Raw genomic sequence first — 9,723 nt, 5'->3', positions numbered from 1 at the left:
CTAGCACCTCCCCCACCAGGTCATCCCCAGAGGCTAACACCAGGTCCAGTATGGCATTTTCCCTAGTGGGGATGTGTACCTCCTGCACAAGGTGTAGGTCCTATATGCACGTCAGGAACCTTCGTGAGTGGCTAGACCTGGCCGACTGCTCCTCCCAGTTGATGTCAAGGTAATTCATATCCCCCATGACCACTACATCCTTTGCACACACGGCCTCCCCCAGTTGCCTGGAAAATTCCAGATCCAGCTCTTCCTCCTGATGTGGTGGCCTGTAGTAAACCCCTACCACTAGATCCCTCTCACCCCGCCCTCCTTGAAGTTTGACCCAGAGGGTCTCAGTTAAGCCTTCCTCTGGTCCCATTTGGAAGGTAAAACTGGTATACTGTTCCCTAACATAGAGTGCAACCCCCCTCACCCTTTTTCCCCTTCCTATCTCTTCTAAACAACCTACAACCCTCTATGTCTAATGCCCAGTCAAATGTTTCATCCCACCATGTCTCCACTAGGCCAACCAGGTCGATTTTACTACTTGTAAGCAGGAGAGCAAGCTTCTCCTGCTTGTTCCCCGTGCTTCTTGCATTAGTGAAGAGACACCTTAATCCCCCCGAGGGAGCCCTGGGCACCCCCCGCTACCTGAGAGACAACTGGTCCCTTGGTATATACCTGAGCTCTTACCTGGGCAGGTCCTACACCTGGTTGAGTTTTCTCTTGCTCCTGTGGATCCCCATCCCCCGACGAACTTAGTTTAAAGCCTGCCAGAGGAGATCAACTAGCCTGTAAGAAAACAAACTCTTACCTTTGGGGGAGAGATGGAGACCATCATGCCTCAGGACGCGCTCTACTCTGAAGTGTGGGTCATGGTCCAGGAAGCCAAATCCGGCATGATGACACCAACTCCGGAGGCGCCGGTTCACCTCACAGATGCAGGCGCTCTGCCACTGACGGCCTCCACTAACTGGGAAGAGGGACAAAAAGACCACCTGGGCCCCCAGCTCTCTAAGCTTGGCCCTCAGAGCCCTGTAGTCATCCATGACCTGGTCCAGACTACTCTGGGCCACATCATTGGTTCCCACATGGTTGAGGACCATAGGATAGTAGCAATAAACTGCGGAGATTTTTATTATTGTTATTGCTCTCCAGTTTATTGCTCCAGGGAAGCTCCTGGGCACACAGTTTATACATATGCCCAGAGGGCAGCACACTGAGCTGGGTTGCAGCAGCCGCAGCAGCCTGGGGCTGATCTGACTGGGCCCAATGTGCTGCGGAGAGGCTGGCTAGAGCATAAGGGTGCTTCAGTGAGGGATTAGCTGGCAGGCAGCCCCTGCACTGAAGTACCCTCATGCCCCAGCCTGCTGGCTCAGTGTCTACGTGTGCACATCTGTGTATAAAACAAAAACTCTGCAACAGCCTAGTACTTGTATTTACAAGTTCTACCCTGCTGCAGAGTTTATTAGTTTCATGCGCCCTAATAGGGGTGCATGTGTAGATGCTGAGATGTTTACTGTGTAATTAGGCAACTGTGCAGCAAACATCTTGTGTAGATATGCCCAGTGGGAAGAAAGTATATTTAGAGGATTTTGAAACTGTGAATCTACACAAAAACATCCTGCCTCAGACCAACCATGGCAACCTACATAGGTGTCCTTGTTAGTGCTTGTGTCACTGCAGGGGTCCCCTGAACTCCTTCCCTCTTTTAATTGTCAAGTATTTCCTTTGCTTTTCTATGTTCCCAAATTCTGATCTTTCCCAACAACACTGATTGTTGGCTGGGGAAAGTCTGCAAAACTAACAGTTCAGTCATTATCTGTAAAATATTCTCAATTGTTTGCCTCATTCTTTCACTTCTAGATAGTTTTTAATTTAATAGAGGGGCTATACGAGGGGAGGAGAGGGAACCAGTTTCATATAAAAATAGTTTAATAATAATAATTAGTTTATTAGTTTATAATAATAATAATAGCAGAGCAACTAGTTCATTAATAATAATAGCAGAGCAACTCCAAATCTATAATCTATAATAAATAATTAGTTTATTAATAATAGTAGCAGAACAACTCCAAATCTGTCACAAGATTCACAAGGAGAAAACATAGGATTTATTTCTATGTTTGAGCCTGAGAATGGCAGGATTTTGCACACTATAGAAGTGCTGGCATCACCAATGTCTAGGCAGGGTACTGACAGTAGAAGCTAAGATAAGGTGGCAGCATCCACCATAAGGGAATGTACCCTTGTATGTATAGAACCACTTAGACAGGGGAATAGGAGAGAGAGCTTTCTTTAAACTACTAGTATCCCCATATGTTGCCTTCCATTGAGAGTCCACAATGAGAGTTTGACCGTCCAAACTCCCATTGAATTTCAGATTAGCCTCATCCCAAGGCTTCTGTCTCCATAGGGAAGATCACTCTGCAGTGGTAATCATAAGACAAAACCACCCTGAGCAAGGACCCTACCTAAGCAAGCTAGGATTTAAGACTGACTTCAAGGAAATCATGATGCTGACCATCCAAGTAAAGCCTGGGTTTTGCCCTTGGCCATACAGTTTCTCTGCAGACATCCACGCTACTACCCCAGATTCTGGTTTTGACTGTTTTGGTGTAAATCTGGCCACAAGGTGTTTGCCCATTATGAAACTTTACCTCATGCCAACCCTTCTCCCTCCCCCATTTACAACTTGTCTATCTTTAGCTGAAGGAATTTTTTTTCCCCATGGTGTCACATAGAAAGTATCTGTTGCTCTTCTTTCTTCACATTAACCCACGGGAAAACGTAAGACACAATCTCTCACTTCAGCCAAGAAATTGTCTTAATACTGTTCAAGCTGGGAGCATCTTCAGGGCTTTGTTTCTCAGTCAGAGAGAAGGGATAAAGGTTGAGTTTTAATGTTAAAAACACTCCTTTGAACTTCTAAGATTTCTTGGCTTGCGTGTGGCTCCCAATACAGATGCTCATTTGAAAAAGAAGAAAAAAGTACTCCCTCTTGCTTTGTGTCACTGTTTGATTCCACTGCACTGCAGCTTTACCAGGAAAATTATCGGGGGCAAGGGAGTTAGACAGCATTTCTCTGACAGCGGCTTGTCAGCGTGTTCTTTTAGTGTCAGGGGAAAGCATTGCATTTCATGTCTTTAAAGTGCCACTCTACCACCACAGAGGAGGGAAACACTCCCCCCGCTTCCTTCCTTTACTAGATATATTTGCACACCCTACTTCCTAATCAAAAATACAGCCACACGCTCCTTACATACAAATCTGTGTCCTACTTCCTCACAGCAGTTGCACTGCTACAGAGCTGGGTTACTCTTTGAGCTATAGGATAGACTGGAAGCTTCCCAATGGCAGCTCCCAGGGTGTCTACGCCTCACAGATCACTGGTGAAATACTAAGGGCTCTTACTGCCATGGCACGCTTCTGTGAGGGACATGTGCTTTATACACTTCACAATGGTACAGCATTATTGGCTGGTACTGGAGGGAAGGAAGTGAGGATTGGTTCTCATGAATCCTATTTCCTTCAGTCTAGGCATCTGGAATCACAGCCCACCTTATGCAGGGGATGTTTAAAACAACTTCAGGCTTCTACGCAGCTTGAGTTCCAGCATTATCTCTTTTTATACAAGACGCTATACTCTGTCAAAAGCTACAAGCACTCATAGACAACTAGTGTACCACTACTAAACAACCTACCATAAAAGAAATCAAGTGTTGTTAAAGGTACTGGTACCTCTTGGGGCTTCTTTAACAAGTGAGCCAGAATTACGACTGTACCTAGTACCCAGGCAAAGAATATGTGAGGAATGTTCTTTGCAGTCTCTGCTAACCTCCCATACATACTATATTTACTCAAACATAAAATGAGGTAAGCTCCTTGTCTTACATTTGTATATAAGAAGACCTCATTAAATACATTGTCTGTCATTAAACTGCAGCCAAAAGCAGCAGGGGCTCAAGAGTGGAAACCAACTCTGAAGTTGATTAAATGCAGCCAACGCTAAGCACAACCATGAAACATGTGCCCCATATTGGGTGATACTAATATGAACCTACCACAAGGATAAGTTAGTGAAGCCTCTCTTAATATGATGTATGGTAGGACTCACTGTGCTCAGTCCCCCTCAGCACCTAGTCTTTTTTGAAGTTGTGGTGAGCCAGTGCATTGAATACATTTTGACTTCCTCTTCATTCCCACAGCTGAACTGTGCCTTTTTTCCCCATGTCCAATGAGTCATCTTTCTTTACCAGCCTTAAATATCTGGCAAACATCACCAAAGGGGCCAACAGAGGGATTCTGGGTAAGATATTTGGGACCCTATTTGGTGATGTTTACCAGACAGAAAACAAGGTGGCTTACCATGTACAACTGCCCATGTGTTTCGCTAGCCAGGTGCTTACTTCTCATGGCACAGTCCCCTACTCCCTTGCTCTTATGAGTGGACAGATTGACCTGTTGGCCTGAAGGTTATGGTGACTGATGCTCTCTCCTGCCATGTCTTGATGTTTATTTTAAAATTGAGAGGGAGGAAGGTCTTATTTTTCCTTACACCGACACTCGGCCCGGTCAAGTGATGTATCTTGGGCCTCCACCTCCCCTACAGCCCATCCTAGCACCAACCCAATGTTAATGTAATAGTTAGATAAGTAGGACCAGCTGCATATCTACAGTGACTTTACAAAATGTTGAGAGTACCTGGTCTGAGCCTGCAGCCTTAATAAGAAAACAGCCCCAAGGTACCAGGTCAAACTGGGTACAATGAGCTCTGTCTTCAGACAAGGAACTTTTCCCTTGGATCAAGCAAATGTTTCATAATGTCTGCTCAATACACCTCCTCAAGAGTGCATGGAGAATGGGCATGAGTGCGCCTCCAACTTCCCTTTCACTCATGGTCGTATGTTTGCTCTCTTTCCCTCTTCACAGTGTTGTCACTGCCTGAGGACAATTTGCCACTCCAGCTCTTCAATGATGACCCTTCTAGTAAGTAAGAAGGCTTCTTTGACCCTCTATTTGTGGGAAACAGCCCTGCTTCCCACCATTTGCCCCTCCTGAGGTATTTTGCCTGGACACTGGTTCCCTCAGCTCCGGGCTTCATCTTCCAGTCTGCTCCTCCTCCACTGTCCAGGCTGTCTTTATACAAACAACTGGTCTTCGTCCTGCCAATCAGAGCCAGCACACACTGACAAAGCATGCCGGGAGTGGGACTGAGGCTTCTTGCCACGGTGTTGGCATCAGACATGCTGGCACTTTGGTTTGCCTGGCACTTCGCCACATTCTGTGGCAGCTGGTCTCTTGCTGCTACACCATGACTTCAAAAAAGAGTTGGTACTGAGGGGAACTGAGCACAATGAATTCTACCATACATTTTATTCAGATAGGTTTCCCTAATTTATTCTTGTGGTAGACTAATATTAGTATCATCCAATATGAGGTGTGTGTTTCGTGGTCATGCTTAGTGTTGGTTTCAGTTAATCAACTTCAGTTCATTTCCATTCCCGAGTCCATGCTGCTTTTGGCTGCAGTTTAATGACAGACAATGTTTAATCAGGTTTTCTTGTATACAAATGTCAGACAAGGATAATTTCTTCCCTATGTTGAGTGGGGGAAAAACCTCATCTCAGATTTGAGTAAATAGGGCATATTTAACTATAATGACTACAGGACTAACGATGCAATATGTTTTGACTATTTTGACTGGTTTCTGCCTAGTTTGTTGTGGGTTTTTTAACTTTATATACAATTTATCAAATTAGTCAAAACTTTAATTGTTATATTTGTTTCTACTTGATCTTAAACTGAATAATACATCTCTAGCCCCCTAGCATATTAATAATGCTTCTAGATTCTCTTTAACTGAAGAAAAATATGTGTCATGTTATATGTGATGAGGTACCACACCATCTTCACCCCCTTTTTTCAAAATCCTAGATCCACCTGTGAAACCTTGGGTCCTGATTTGTAGAAGTAGTGAGCTACAAGCCTGCAATTGAACTTAATGAGAGATTAGCATTTACTTTGTTGAAAGCAATATCAGACTCTAAGTCTGCCAAAAATTCAGGTCTTTAGTGTCTCTCCAGTGACAAAATGAGTACAATGAGAACAACTAAAATAAGCAACTAAATCATCTTACTTTTGATTTTAACCACTGTGTCTCAGGTCTCTATCTGTTAGGTTGGAATAATGTTACCTACCTCTCACTTCATAGGGGTGCAGGGAAAGTAAGTCAGCTTGTGGAAAGCTCAGAGTTTGAACAGTGTTCAGTTAGTGAGGCATGGAGTCACATCTTGTACAAAAAGGATGAGAAAGGTGCTGAATAGCTATTGTTAAATCAGCATCTGTCTCATAAGTGCTTGAATTCACAATTGCATTTCTTTTAATATTATTTCACATTTAATTTCCTAGAGCTTGGGTGGAGGTTGCTTTAAAAAATGCACCTGGAGAGGCCCTAGGAATGATATCATGTGGCATTGTACTACCCTTCTGAGTCACTAGCACAGCTGGAACCATAATATCCACAATAGAGGTTTCTGACCAATAGCAGTAATCCTTTGAGTGGACTGGCAGTAGCATTATATAAAATGCTTTGCCAGAGGGCTGTACAGATAGTTCCTGGCATCAGTAGAATTGTAGACATGGGAATCTTGGGCTGTGACTGCAAACTTTTGTGCCCATTTCTGTACTCTTGCATTGTCCCATCTTTGTTCTTCCTGCTGCTTTCAGTGTCCACTTTATCAGGCTTCTCATCCCACTCTTCTTTCTGAACTCCTACTGCACCACTCCTGTCTTCTCATATACATCTGTCTTTGTTTCTCCTACCAGTGTTAACTATCTCATACACAAGTTATCCATTCTTGAAATACAGCTATTGCTGAGATTGATGACAAACCAACATATTGCACAAAGATCTGGGTGAAGAGACTAGTTTTGGTCAGAGCACAAAAACAAACTCTTCTTGTGAGAAAGACCATGTGAACTCTGATGTCCAGTCAGCGCAGAGGGCACTTTTTGATAGGTTGTTTGTGCACATGTGTTTGCAGGGGGGGGTGGTCTTATGGATCCAGGCTTCCTGGTGTACTCCTTGAGCCCCTGTTTATCTTACCTTGAGAGACTAAAGGGGCAGAATCAACCTTGTAGCAAAAGGAACCTATGATTCCAGGGAGTCTGAGTATTTCAGACCTTACACCACACAAAGAACACCTTATCCATCTTTGCTTATCAGCACAGACCTTAATCTTGAGCTCCATTTCCACACCAGTTAGGAAAGATGCCAGAGCAGATCTGTTACCCTTGCCCTGCTCCTCAACCACTGCCCTTTGTATGCAACTCTTGCCTCTGCCCTGGGCAGATCACATTCAAAATAGCTTTCCTGAGCGAGGTGGGATGCTTCTGGATTTTCAGTGCCTTTTGTTTCAAAGCCCAAATATTTTCTTTGCTGATAAATTAAAACCAGGAAGTCAGCATTTGTACAAGACCCTGTCTTAGACCTCTCACAAAGGGGAACCAAGGTTGCAGCTGGATTCTGGCATCTTCTGCTAGGTTTCCTGGGTAACCAAGATGCTTAAAGTCTGGGTGACAGCTACAAAAAAGTAATAGTTTCTGAAAGCAAAACTATACATATTTTTGTCAATTAGTGTTGAGATTTCCCTTGAGACAGGATAGTGGATCAAAGGAAGTTCTGTAGGGGGCTGATTAGTGTATTTGTAAATAGGGCAGGTTGGTACTAATCAACATACCCTGATACCTGAGGGTTCACACTGCATTTGTACACTGCTGCTACATTTATAAAACTGCCTTTCATCCAGGGCCTTACTGTGCTCTGCAAAAACACTTAAGACACACCACGCCCCTGAGAGGTGCTCAGGTACCACAGTGATGAGCCCAATAGGAATGTCAGGCTAGGAATAGAAGCAGCACTAGAAAGAAATGCAAGTAGTACTAGATCTATTTCACAGCTGGGGAAACTGGAGGCAGCCAGAAAAGACTTGACTGAGGCTACATAGTGAATGCGAGGGGGCAGGTAAGGGAGGTGAAAGGAAGGTGGGAGGATGCTGGATTGCAGCTGTAGAGTTCCTATCTCATCTACTCAAACCAACACACAGTAGTGTTTCCCTAGCTAGTCTTTTTGGTTGTATCTTGTTAGTCTTGGGGCCAAACCCATTCCTGTATCAGCACTGAGCTGAAATTTTATGACTGAGTCTGTCATAACATCTTTCCACATTACGTGACATGCTACTTTGCCATAGCAACAAGCTACAATGATGTAGCTCATCACTATGGCAACGCAGCATCAACAGGTACAAACTGTGATGCCGACACTACACTGCCATAGCTATGGTGACACAGAGATGCGATGTAGTGTCTAAAAATAACCATGTACCACCAGGACTGTGCAGTATCAAATAGGCAGTCAGGGGCATGTGTAGACACACTCACTGATGCCTTTTTATGTGCCTAGTAACCTATTGGCTTTATCAGCTATTCTAGGAATCAGCCTTAACTAAAACCGAAGGGGATTTTGCCATATACTCTCTTCCCTTCCCTTGATATGTTCTGGGTGTATCTACACATGCATTTGATCCGGGAGCTGTTTGCTTGCAAGTAAGCCATTCACAAGTAAATGCTCCCGGGCAGGCATCTCCACATGTTACTGCACAGTAACTACTCATGAGTAGATTTGCTACTTGCATTTGCAGTTAAAAAATTAACTTGTGAGTAGTGAAGTTTATTGCACAGTAAGCATGTGCACGTGTACTGTCCAGTAAACTATACTACTGCATAGTAAAGCATCTCATGCGGACATGCCCACTGGCAACAGAAAGTACCTGCAGCTGGTGGTGCACACCCAGCTATCTCTACCAGAGACTCTCCCTGTGTCAGGAGAATACCTAAGGATAGAACCTGCTGCTTTCCAGTCCCTTCATTCTGGTGTTCATGCTTATTGGACAACATATCTAGAGGGTATATTGGCCTTTTATTTGCATGGTTATAGCTAATCTTATGACTGGGCTTCACTGGAAACTTCAGATAATTCATTGTTCCTTGAAGACTAACTTCCTAAGGGAAGTTTCCTATTTATTTTTGAACAGCTCCATGTGCAAAGATTGACACACTTCAGTTATGAGCAACAGAGTTGTTCATACCTTCTTGGGAGTGGTTCAAAGGCACAAGGTGCATTTTCCGAGCTAGAGAAGGCATGTAAAAGACATCTCTGGAAGCAGCTACCTCCAGAAGGCAAATTTTTTTGTAGTGTAGGCAACTAATTGCACCAATTCAAATACCAAATTTACTCAAATACAAGACAAGGGTTTTTCCCCCAGTCAACACGGGAGAAAAAATAACCTCTCATCTTATATTTGTATACAAGAAAATCTCATTAAATACATGAGGAGTTTGCCCAAGGTTTTTCTATGCCACCTTCTGGGACCAGGTAGGCTCAGGTCTTCTGGAGTCATATAGGGAAGGGCTGCAGGATGGCTACCTGAGGGCTGGGATGGATCAAGGGCCTCATAACCCTTCTTCATGGGTGACCAGTAAGACTTTAGTCAGGGGGGACATGTGCCCCCGCCCAGTGACCAGTCAGCTGCACTGGTCTTCCTCCCACTCATAGCAAACTATCCATAGAATTTAGAGGGTCAAGTGCATCTTTTTCTGGGGCTCCAGATGGGAGAAGTTTGCAAGGGGCACTCTGTACAAAATGAAACAGACTGGGGCAGAGGAATGCTGGATGTCTTA

Source organism: Crocodylus porosus, unplaced genomic scaffold (assembly GCF_001723895.1).
Source record: "Crocodylus porosus isolate Cpor-Errol unplaced genomic scaffold, CroPor_comp1, whole genome shotgun sequence".
NCBI classification, from domain to species: Eukaryota; Metazoa; Chordata; order Crocodylia; family Crocodylidae; genus Crocodylus; species Crocodylus porosus.
Note: the sequence above shows the minus strand (reverse complement) of the source record.